Raw genomic sequence first — 12180 nt, 5'->3', positions numbered from 1 at the left:
TTTATTAACTTTAATATTTCTTAATAGATGTTTCCTTCCAGGAAAGGACTTGTACATTTAAAAACAGCGATCATTGCAAGGGTCTTTGTAGAAAGTGAGTGCTTTCCTCAAACATGGAGCTCAGCGCATCTCAGATGAATGGTTTGATTGAGATCAGGTCGTCCTTTCTATTTCTGAAAGCTGCAATCACCACAGTGAGTATTCTTCAGTGATGGACAGAATTTAGCAGAAATAAAGGATCAGATGAGTTTAACAATAATAAACATTAATAACAACACAATGACAATTAGAAGAAAATTCAGAAGCAGGCTGAGACCTCTGTTGTTTGTCAGGTAATCCATTCTTTCTATTGACTTGCACCAGCACAGCCACAACCTTGGTGGGACGTAGGGAATTAAGTTATATCTCCCGTCGCAGAAATGATTGGTGTCGCGTTTTAGTCGTCTGAAGGATTCATATCATCATTCCAATTTATTGCCACTTTTCCTTTGTCCTCATTCCTCCCTGTTGTATATAAAATATTATGTTAGATTTGGTGTATGGACATAGTTAAAAAATGCAATTGTCATTTGATAGAGAGATCCAAATTAAATTCATTAATGCCTCCGGATGTAATTTTATTGGTTACTTCAGTTATATTTTATTAAATATTTATTAGTACTGTGCACATCACTGGATTTCCATCACTTGAGAATTTGAAACCCTTTTTAAATGTTGGCATTTACAAGCCATTAATTTCCTTGCATGTTGCAATATTTAACCCTCACCCTAATTCCTCAGTCAAAAGCATAATTATATGAATAAAAGTTAACCATTTCTGGTCTAAGAATCTCATTGTGTTGTTTTCTTACCAATGGAAATTTTTAGAGGGGAAAGGCTTAATGTTTTCCAGACACGATTTCAGTTGCTACCATATAAAGTAATGTCGAGTGGGCTCTAGCTGAAACTCGAGGTACTTTTTTAACTCTTCCTAGTGAGCCATGCAAGGAGTAATTTTATATTTTATTTTTAAATGTGCATGGATGAAGACTGTAGCCATTTAAGGTAAACTGGAGAGCTCCTTTGTAGCTGAACAAATAGGAAACATGCCATAATATGTAAAACATTCATTGTGTGCCTGTTCTCCAATAGTAATACATCATAGCATTAAGTCTGTATGCAAATATGGTGTTGTGTATGATTTTTCTTCTCCCTTAGGCAGTGAATGAACTAGTTATTTGATTCTGAATTATTCAGAAGTCCATATAGAATTCTTCAGCATTACTTATTCACATTTTAAGATAAATATACACACTCAGTAGCATTCAAATCATGCGAACATATTTTGAGCTGCACTGTCACATCAGCTTCTTACATTTTTATGAGCAATGTTAGAAGTAGATTACCTCTTGTGATTTGAAGATAGAAATGAAAGGTTCATTTTTTTTAGATGAACTTTACTTGTTACAAAAATCTTCAGTTGGAGGGGACTTGGGTTAATCAAAAGGAAAGGTTTTCCAAACCAGAAGGAAATGTGCAACTGCAATAACAGCTCAGTTCATGTATCATAACAGAGTGATTAATATTTTCTGTTCTGTTTATACATTGCAAATAATGTTCACAATTTTTCAGTCATCTGCAAGCACAGAAATTTTAAGAAGTATAAGTAATAAACTTTGTTTTATTTTCTATTTTTTGAAATGGACTCTGCAGCAAAGACTATTTTAAATTAAAACAACAGGAATTCTGCAGATGCTGGAAATTCAAGCAACACACATCAAAGTTGCTGGTGAACGCAGCAGGCCAGGCAGCATCTATAGGAAGAGGCGCAGACTGCGCCTCTTCCTATAGATGCTGCCTGGCCTGCTGCGTTCACCAGCAACTTTGATGTGTGTTGCTACTATTTTAAATTATTTGCATTCTACTGTGGGAGAGTTTTCATGCATTCCACTTGAATTTTGTCAGAAAACTGATTATTAATTAACTGGCTACTTATTGGTGTGATGGTTGCCAAATGCTTCCTGGTCCACTTTGCATATGCATATTTATAATCACAAACAAGAGAATATCGGCGGATGCTGGAAATGTACTTTTTTCCATAGATGCTGCTGGCCGGCTGTGTTCCTCCAGCATTTTGTGTGTGTGTTGCTGTTAATAATGTACATTTAAACAACAGTTCCACAGAATATTCATTTCATATAATATACACAAGAGATTCTGCTGAATTTGGAAAGGTCTCGGTCAGAAGTTCTGATGAAGGGTTTTGGCCAAAACATCAACCTCTCGATAGGTGCTGCCTGAATTGCTGAGTTCCTCCATTTTGTGCCAGTGGCTCATTTTTTATAATATTTTTTCTTGCGAAGTAGAAAGAAGCCATTCACCCCTGTAAGCCTATGCTCGCTGCCTGTGCCTTGCAATCAATTTCATTCCCAAACTTATTTCCTTGTGAAATTCTCTCTCACAAGCCTACAATTCTATCCAATTCTCCGGCACTGCGGAAAATTTACTTCAGCTAGTTAAACACCAGCACACATGGGGACAGACGTAGGAGGTAACCAGAGCATCCTGGGGACATCATAGAGAAGGTGTGGAAATTATATGCAGGTACCAGTGGCTCTCCCTCCTTGCTTCTTGTTCAGCTGGACTCTTTTGTCCACAATTCCACCTTTTAGCAACTGCAGAATGAGCAGAGGAAGGGCTTGTGTGTGTATAAACTCTGCAGGTTTGTAATATCGTGGATGTGCCATTGAAGGTTGCTGTAGGAGACCCTCTCAGAAAGCATGCTGGCTGATCTCACAGTCACTTGATTGTTCCTGTACCACTCCTGAGCCAGTCTTTCCAGGAACTGGATTATGATTACCAATAACTGTGCACCATTCCTTTTCAGATTTGTACATCTGGAAAAGTAATTGTCACTAGGACTGTCACAGTTCATTTTGCCACCTATTTTGGCATACAGTATGTTCTTTTTCTACAAGGAATTGAAGGGAATATCTGAAGTAACATTAATGGCTTGAGTTTAATTTTTAATCATTTATGAATAAAGGGAAATAATGGGTTCGAGGAGTGAGTGCGCATTGGGACTGAAACATCATTTTATTGATGTCAGAGCAGGTTTGAGGGGACAAACTGGCTCCTTTTTGTTTAGTTCTTATCCCAACCTACTAGTACTTAATTGTAGTCCAGTCTCTGAGTTCTTTAGCATTATCCTTAACCATAAGGCATAGAGCAAAATAAAACCATTCAGCCCATCCAGACTGCTCCACCATTCCATCTTGACTGATTTATTATCCCTCTCAACCCTATTCTCTTGCCTTCTCCTGGTAATCTTTGAACCAAAAACCTATCAACCACCCCTTCAAATATACCCGATGACTTGGCCTCCACAGGCATCTGTTGAGTTCATTCCCAGCTTCCTTTAGCACCTTGGAATGAATACTGGCCACTTTTTCCATTTTAATCTGCAACAATTTCCTTCTCATTTGAAAACATTCTGTGATCTCATTTGCATTCTTATTTCAAGCTTTGCTTCTGCCCTGGGTTTTTAGCAAGAACAACTGTGTCAACGCAAAGAGCGATCAATGAGAGATCAAGTTCTTCAATACGTATTCCCTCCAGAGGACATGCAGTGCACTGGAATGCAGTTATCACTGAGTATTTTGTCTTTTATTTAGGAGCGATACTGGGTTTGCTACATAAATTAAGGACTACTGTGTCTGCACTTGAGATATCCAATTATGTTGGCATATCAATCAGGTGGTGAGTGATCTTGTCAATCTCAAATTCACCTGCTGCAATGTCCAGGGTATATGGTGACAGAGACAGTGTAAATTAGCTGCTTGGAAATCCCATTCCAGTTCAGAGATAGCGCCAGATGCCGCAGGATGACTGTATCTTAATTTTCATTTTTCATTTTATTTTTATTTTCATATTCAATGTCTTATTTTTTTTGAAACTATTTGGTTTATTTTTGAATATATTTTCCCCATGTTCCCCGCGACAACTTGCAGACAGATGCACAGGTATCACCATCAGCGAAGCAATCGTCAATTGCAATTGCGAGAGATTTTCAATCTTTATTTTTTCAAAAACGATGTGGTGTTGGTTATTTATACTAGCATGCAATGTTGGTGCTGGAAGTGTGGTGACACTTGTGGGCTGCTCAGCACAAACCTCTCTGATTTGATGTAAACAGCGCAGTTCATTGTACGTGCTAATGTTTCCATGTACGTGTGACAAATAAAACTAATCTTTAATGTTCAATCATCTTATCTTAAGATGTAGGGGAATGTATATTTAGACAGCACTTCCACAAAATATTCACTTTTTTTTATCATATACGAGACACTTTTCAGATGCTGGAAGGGTTTAGCCTGAAATGTCGACTGTTCATTCCTGATGTTGCCCGACCTGTTCAGTTCCTCCAGCATTTTGTGTGTGTTGCAGGTATTTTCTCTGGTGTGGAAGGACAACAAGCATACGTCTCAGGTGTGGCCTATGTTTGTTTGTTTGTTTACTTATTTAACGATACATTCTTGAATAGACTCCTCTGCCCATCGAGCCACACCTGAGAAGTATACTTGTTGTCCTTCCACAGCCCTAGCCTAATCACAGGACAATTTACAATGACTAATTAACCTACTAACTCGTAAGTCTTTGGACTGTGGGAGGAAACCGGAGCACCCAGAGGAAATCTCTTTCCACCGAGATGCAACACAGAGCGTCATAGGAAGTCATTCCTGCCTGTGGCCATCAAACTTTACAACCTCTCCCTTGGAGGGTCAGACACCCTGAGCCGATAGGTTGGTCCTGGACTTATTTCCTGGCATAATTTACATATTTATATATTACTATTTAACTATTTATAGTTTTATTACTTTATTATTTGTGGTGCAACTGTAATGAAAATCAATTTCCCCCGGGATCAATAAGGTATGACTATGACTGTGCGACCACAGGAAGACTGTACAAACTCTTTACAGGTACCAGAAATGAACTCCGTGCTCTACAATGCCCAGGATTTAATAGCATTGTTTGTCTTGGCAAATACTCGATCCTGATGGCTGACTCGTTACTTATGACATTTATTATGACACTAATTTTTTATGGGAGCTTTCTCCCTTAGTACACATTAGACATGGACATTGCATATTTTCATACAATTGAATTATATTAGCTATCACTGACTTCTATGATGTGAAATACAACTTTAAATACCTTACAGAAGTACTTCATTTGCTGGAAGTACTTTGGCGTGATCTGATGCCTTGCAAGGCACTATATAAATGAAATATTTATTTGTTTTGGTTTTCTCCCAAATCCTCATTTCTTTCATGGTTCTCTCAGCATTTGCAAATATTTCCCTCAGCCCTTGGGGGAGAGCCTGAGTGCTCCGGGAGACAGGATCATACAGCCACTTTTATCTGTTTGAGATTTAGGCTGTTTATGCAAAATAAGCAGATCATTCCAGTATTATTTTCCCATGTTGATGATACTAAAAATGTACTGGAATTATTTTTCTGTCATAACCCTGCGGGAAGATTAAATATTGCCCAGCTTGTCCAAGAAATATGAACACGCGCTGCTGTTGATTACATTGCTATGTGCGTAAAAATAATGATTTCCAGAGTGGAAAACAGTGATAATGTCTTTTGTTATTTATCTGCAGAAGTTGAACAACTTCTTTCTGGGTAGCCACCAATCTGAAGGCATGAATATCAATTTCTCCTTCTGTTAAAAAAAAATCCCTCCACCCTCTTCTTTTTTTCCCCACTCTGGCCTCTTACCTCTTTTCTCCTGCCTGTCACCTCCCCTTTGTGCCCTCCTTTCCTTTTTCCTGTGGTTCACTCTCCTCTCCTATCAGATTCATTCCTCTCTTTACCATTCCCACCCACCTGGCTTCATCTATCACCTTCTAGCTATCATTCTTCCCCTCACCCCCCCCACCTTCTTATTCTGTGTCTTCCCCCTTCCTTTCCAGTCCTGAAGAAGGGTGTCAGCCTGAAACATTGACTGTTTGTTCATTTTCATGGATACTGCCTGACGTGCTCATTTCCTTCAGAAGTACGTGTGTTGCTCTGGATTTCCAGCATCTGGTCCCATACCCCTCACTTCCTGTTTCTACCTCCTACCCAAGATCCACAAACCTGCCTGTCCCGGCAGACCTATGGTCTCAGCTTGCTCCTGCCCCACCGAACTCATTTCTGCATACCTCAACACAGTTTTATCCCCCCTTGTTCAATCCCTTCCTACCTATGTTCATGACAGTTCTCATGCTCTGAAACTTTTCGATGATTTTAAGTTCCCTAGCCCCCATTGCTTTATTTTCACCATGGATGTCCAGTCCCTATATCCATCCCCATCAGGAAGGTCTCAAAGCTCTCACCTTCTTTTTGGATTCCAGACCTAACCAGTTCCCCTCCACCACCACTCTGCTCCATCTAGCGGAATTAGTCCTTACTCTTAATAATTTCTCCTTTGGCTCCTCCCACTTCCTCCAAACTAAAGGTGTAGCTATGGGCACCCGTATGGGTCCTAGCTATGCCTGCCTTTTTGTTGGGTTTGTGGAACAATCTATGTTCTGTGCCAATTCTGGTATCTGTCCCCCACTTTTCCTTCGCTACATCGACGACTGCATTGGCGCTGCTTCCTGCACGCATGCAGAACTCGTTGACTTTATTAACTTTGCCTCCAACTTTCACCCTGCCCTCAAGTTTATCTGGTCCATTTCTGACACCTCCCTCCCCTTTCTAGATCTTTCTGTCTCTATCTCTGGAGACAGCTTATCTACTGATGTCTACTATAAGCCTACTGACTCTCACAGCTATCTGGACTATTCCTCTTCTCACCCTGTCTGTTGCAAAATTGCCATCCCCTTCTCACAGTTCCTCTGTCTCCACCACATCTGCTCTCAGGATGAGGCTTTTCATTCCAGGACAAGGGAGATGTCCTCCTTTTTTAAAGAAAGGGGCTTCCCTTCCTCCACCATCAACTCTGCTCTTTAAACGCATCTCCCCCATTTCACGTACATCTGCTCTCACTCCATCCTCCCGCCACCCCACTAGGAATAGGGTTCCCCTTGCCCTCACCTACCACTCCACCAGCCTCCGGGTCCAACATATTATTCTCCGTAACTTCCGTCACCTCCAACGGGATCGCACCACTAAGCATATCTTTCCCTCCCCCCCCTGCTTTCTGCAGGGATTGCTCCCTACGTGACTCCCTTGTCCATTCGTACCCCCCATCCCTCCCCACTGATCTCCCTCCTGGCACTTATCCTTGTAAGCGGAACAAGTGCTACACATGCCCTTACACTTCCTCCCTTACCAGCATTCAGGGCCCCCAGACAGTCCTTCCAGGTGAGGTGACACTTCACCTGTGAGTCAGCTGGGGTGATATACTGCGTCCGGTGCTCCCGATGTGGCCTTTTATATATTGGCGAGACCCAACGCAGACTGTGAGATGGTTTCGCTGAACGCCTACGCTCTGTCCACCAGAGAAAGCAGGATCTCCCAGTGGCCACACATTTTAATTCAACGTCCCATTCCCATTCTGATATGTCTATCCACGACCTCCTCTACTGTAAAGATGAAGCTACACTCAGGTTGGAGGAACAACACCTTTTATTCTGTCTGGGTAGCCTCCAACCCGATGGCATGAACATTGACTTCTCAAACTTCCGCTAATGCCCCACCTCCCCCTCGTACCCCATCCGTTATTTATTTATTTATATACACACATTCTTTTTCTCTCTCTCCTTTTTCTCCCTCTGTCCCTCTCACTATAACCCTTGCCCATCCTCTGGGTTCCCCCCCCCCTTCTTTCTCCCTAGGCCTCCTGTCCCATGATCCTGTCATATCTCTTTTGCCACTCAACTGTCCAGCTCTTGGTTCCATCCCTCCCCCTCCTGTCTTCTCCTGTCATTTTGGATCTCCCCCTCCCCTTCCCACTTTCAAATCTCTTACTAGTTCTTCTTTCAGTTAGTCCTGACGAAGGGTCTAGGCCTGAAACATCGACAGTACCTCCTCCTAGAGATGCTGCCTGGCCTGCTGCGTTCACCAGCAACTTTTATGTGTGTTGCTTGAAACTCCAGCATCTGCAGATTTCCTCATATCTGCAGAAGATCTCGTGTTTAAGGTACTTCTGTCCTTGTGTGAGTCAACGATTTTTAAAAAAATAACACTCAGTGAACAAATCCTCGGTGACATTGTTGTGAGGAATGGCTGGGACAATGAGTCCATGTTGTTTTAGATTAAATTAGATTCAACTTTATTGTCGTTGTGCCGAGTACAGATACAAAGCCAATGAAATGCATTTAGCAAACAACAGGAATTCTGCAGATGCTGGAATTTCAAGCAACACACATCAAAGTTGCTGGTGAACGCAGCAGGCCAGGCAGCATCTCTAGGAAGAGGTACAGTCGACGTTTCAGGCCGAGACCCTTCATCAGGACTAGGGTGACCCTGACGAAGGGTCTCAGCCTGAAACGTCGACTGTACCTCTTCCTAGAGATGTAGCCTGGCCTGCTGCGTTCACCAGCAACTTTGAAATGCATTTAGCATCTGACCAGAAATGCAAAGAATAGTGTTGTTTACAAAATAACTGCGAATAAAAATGTGCTACAGCTCTCTGTGATGAGAGGTTCAGCAGGGTCACAGCCTCAGGGAAGAAGCTCTTCCTGTGCCTGCTGGTGCGAGAGCGGAGGCTCCTGTAGCACCTACCAGACGGGAGGAGAGTAAAAAGTCCATGGTTATGGTGAGATGCATCACTGATAATGCTTTTCACCCTGCCCAGGCAACACTTATGGTAGATGTTCTCAATGGTGGGCAGTTGAGTGCCGATAATCCGCTGGGCAGTTTTCACTACACACTGGAGTGCTTTGCGGTCCGATACGGGATAATTGCCATACACACTGAGATGCAGTTGGTGAGTATGCTCTCAGTGGTACAGCGGTAAAAGTCCATCAATATCCTGATACAGTATGTCAAGGCAAACAGGACTCAATAGTAGTGTTTACTCTGCAAGGCAGGATTTAAAACCTGAGCAGATATAAACCTGGTTTGAGTGCTTGATGGCTTTGTGCCTGTACTCACTGGAGTTTAGAAGAATGAGGGAGATCTTACTGAAACTTATCGAATATTGAAAGGCCTAAAGAGAGTGGACAATGTTTTCTGTAGTACATGTGTCTAGGAACAGAGGGCTCAGCTTCAGAGTGGAGGGCCATCCCTTTCCAGCAGAGATAGGGAATTTCTTTAACCTGTGGGTATCATAGTGGGGGCGTTGATGACAGACCCAAATGCAAGACACAGACACTAAAGTACTAAGAACAGGACTTGACTAGAGAGCTGGGACAAGAACACAGACTTGGGCTAGGACATTGGCTAGGCAAGCGAGACCAGGACCAGGAACTGGGAACTAGGAGCCTGGGCTTGGATTCTGAGCCAGAGACTGGACAAGGACCCAGAACCTGGGTCTTGACGGGCTCAGACCCCGGATCCAGGCGAGGACATGACGTGGCTACACAACTGGATGTGGCTTGGGTTCCTCGAGCTGGAGGACGTGACGAGGCTTGTGTTCGGACTCGGGCTCGGACTCTGGAACTAGGCGAAGACGTGACGTGGTCTTGGGAAACAGGAACCTCAGAACACAAAGCCGGAAGCCTGGACTTGGTCAAGGGAGAGACAGGAACGCAGGGACACGGAACACAGAGCTGGGACCCCTCCTTGGGAACAGGACGTAGGGCCAGGACTCATACACAGAATGCTGAACACAACTAGACAGTTCCCAACACTAGGTGGTGGCAAACAGCCGGACTTACGTAGCAAAGGCGTGGACACAGAGATGGTTCAAAACAACAATAGACAGCTCCTTATCTTGCTCCAGCAGTTGAACTTGAGAGCAGTACAGGCGAGACAAGGCTTCAGGCAGGGATCCCAGAGGCAGGTGAAGAGAAGGGAATCAGACAAGGTGTATGGACAGGGAAAATTCAGCCACTGAATCAGAATCAGAATCAGAAGTAGAAGCTTCTTCTTCTTCTTCTTCTTCCCCGCCCCCCGCCCTTGCAGGATGCATAATTAATTATAGAACTTCAAGGAACTCAAATTCTCGAATACAACCTCGTCTCACGTATAAACTGAATAATAGACTCTTCAATCAGATGTTGATTCTCTTGATGGCCAAACAAAGATTTAATAGAAAACCAAAATAAATTTAAGCCAGATAGCCTCTTGAACAACATGCTTCTTTCCATTTTGTATCGATTACAGCTCAGCAAAACATGCCGGACTGTCTCTGGACTACCACAGTCACATAATCCAGTAGGATGTTTTCCTATTATCTTTAAATAATAGTTTAGCCCACAATGCCCCAACCTAAGTCTTGTAAATTTCATCATATCTCTACGACTTAAAAGGTTACAGTTTGAGACCTTTTTAACTAGTGGGTAACTAGAAAAATAATGCCTTCCCCTTAATTAATTTTTCCACTCCTCCTGCCACTTCTTCTCTGTACCTTTTTAAATCCTACTTCTCAATTCTGCTTTGCCTAGGGGAACTCTAATTTCTACTTGTCTGCTCTGTAAGGAAGACTTTGCAATGCCATCCACAATTTCATTTCCCTCCACCCCAGCATGCTCAGGAATCCATGAAAATCTAACTGCACAATCCATCTTCCCTACTCTAAACAACACTAAGAGAATCTCAATAACTATGTCAGGGCGAGTTTTTGATTTACTCCCTTTTATAGACTCTAAGGCAGCAGCAGAATCGGAACAGATGATAACCCTACATGGTCGAGAGTCTCCTATCCACCATAAGGCCCAGAGGATTGCTAATAATTCTGTTGCAAAGAGAGAAACACCATCTGAAACCCGGTGACCAATCTTAACTCCAAGTTGAGACACATACATCCCAAATCCTGCCCTACTGCTCTCTGGGTCCACTGAGCCATCAGTAAAAATCTTCAGATAAGATCCCTATTTATTATTTAAATATTCATTTGTGATCAACGCTGATGAAATTGCACTGCTTCCTTTAAGCTGAAAAAGGAGGAATAGGTCTACTTCTGGTTCTGGAAAGAGCCAAAAAGGGAAGGGTGGCAGGCAAATTTGGCCAACTATGTCTTCCTCAGTCAGTTTCAATTTCACAGCTCAGTTATTAACCAAATCTAAAAATGGATATCTTTTAATTCTACCTTGGCACTCTGACTTCCCCTGCAAAAGAGCCACTGAAGCTGAACCAAGGAGCTATTTATGTAGCCAGCCCAAAATGTGTATCAGCTGCCTCAATTAGAGCACCCAACAGAAAAAGGGAAAACTAGGAAACCTGGAATAAGGAGCTATGGACCGGACTGTGGACCGGAATCCGGATTTCATGGACCGGACCATGACAGTGGGTGGTGACTCTGTGGAATTCATTGCCACACATTGGAGTTTTTTTTTGGAAATCAGATGCGTCAGACATCTATTTGATGGGTATCTTACACAAGTGGTCTTCGTAAGTGCTTTCAGAGCTTCCAGCCTGGAAAAGAACATTGGCAAGATGAGCAAACTAACATCAATGGATTTGTAGGATTTTAGATAGTTCATTGTAGGGGCATCGTTTCACTTCTGTGATGTGCCTATAGATTGTCCATATCTCGAGAATATAGGAGTGCAGGGATCACTGGTATCCTGTTGACCAACGGTTGGACATTCCAGGGATTTCAGAGTAATTTTGGGTGATTGCCTTTAGGACTGGAGAGTATGGGAAAGTCTTCAGGGTGCAGGTGGAGAAGATCAGAAAAATAAGGCAAAATTGTGTTGAGATGCAAGAGAGAGGGAGGGGGATATAATGGCTGGAGGGAAGCCAGGGAACTTGGAGGACACTGAACAAAGGATTTAGTGACAGGGAGACAGAATTGATGGAGAGGATTCGATAGGAGCACTCACAATGATCAGGCAGTGAGCAAAGGCATCTATACCCACCCATGTCTTTGGCTGTATAATTCTGACTGCATACTTGTTGCAGGTACCTAATCACTTATCGACCTGAGTGTGTATATTAATGTTTATGCACCAATTGAACACTTGCTACTGGATCAATATGTTTGTGTGTCAAGTCTGTGAGCACTAGTATCTCACATACACAGGCAGCTCCTGCTTTCCCTTACACACATTTCCACTTTCTCCATTCTTCATTATACTTTCCCAGTACTTGTATCCAA

The 12180-nt window shown here is 42.6% G+C and overlaps 1 protein-coding gene across 4 annotated transcripts in view; it reads left to right on the top strand.

The window, feature by feature from the left end:
- Positions 1 to 12180, top strand: part of cep85l (centrosomal protein 85, like) — a 348511-nt gene that overhangs the window by 164199 nt on the left and 172132 nt on the right. The window lies entirely within an intron of this gene.

The sequence above is a fragment of the Mobula hypostoma genome, chromosome 2 (genome assembly GCF_963921235.1).
Source record: "Mobula hypostoma chromosome 2, sMobHyp1.1, whole genome shotgun sequence".
NCBI classification, from domain to species: domain Eukaryota; kingdom Metazoa; phylum Chordata; class Chondrichthyes; order Myliobatiformes; family Myliobatidae; genus Mobula; species Mobula hypostoma.
The sequence above is the reverse complement of the archived record's forward strand: the minus strand, read 5'-3'. Positions and strand labels throughout refer to the sequence as shown.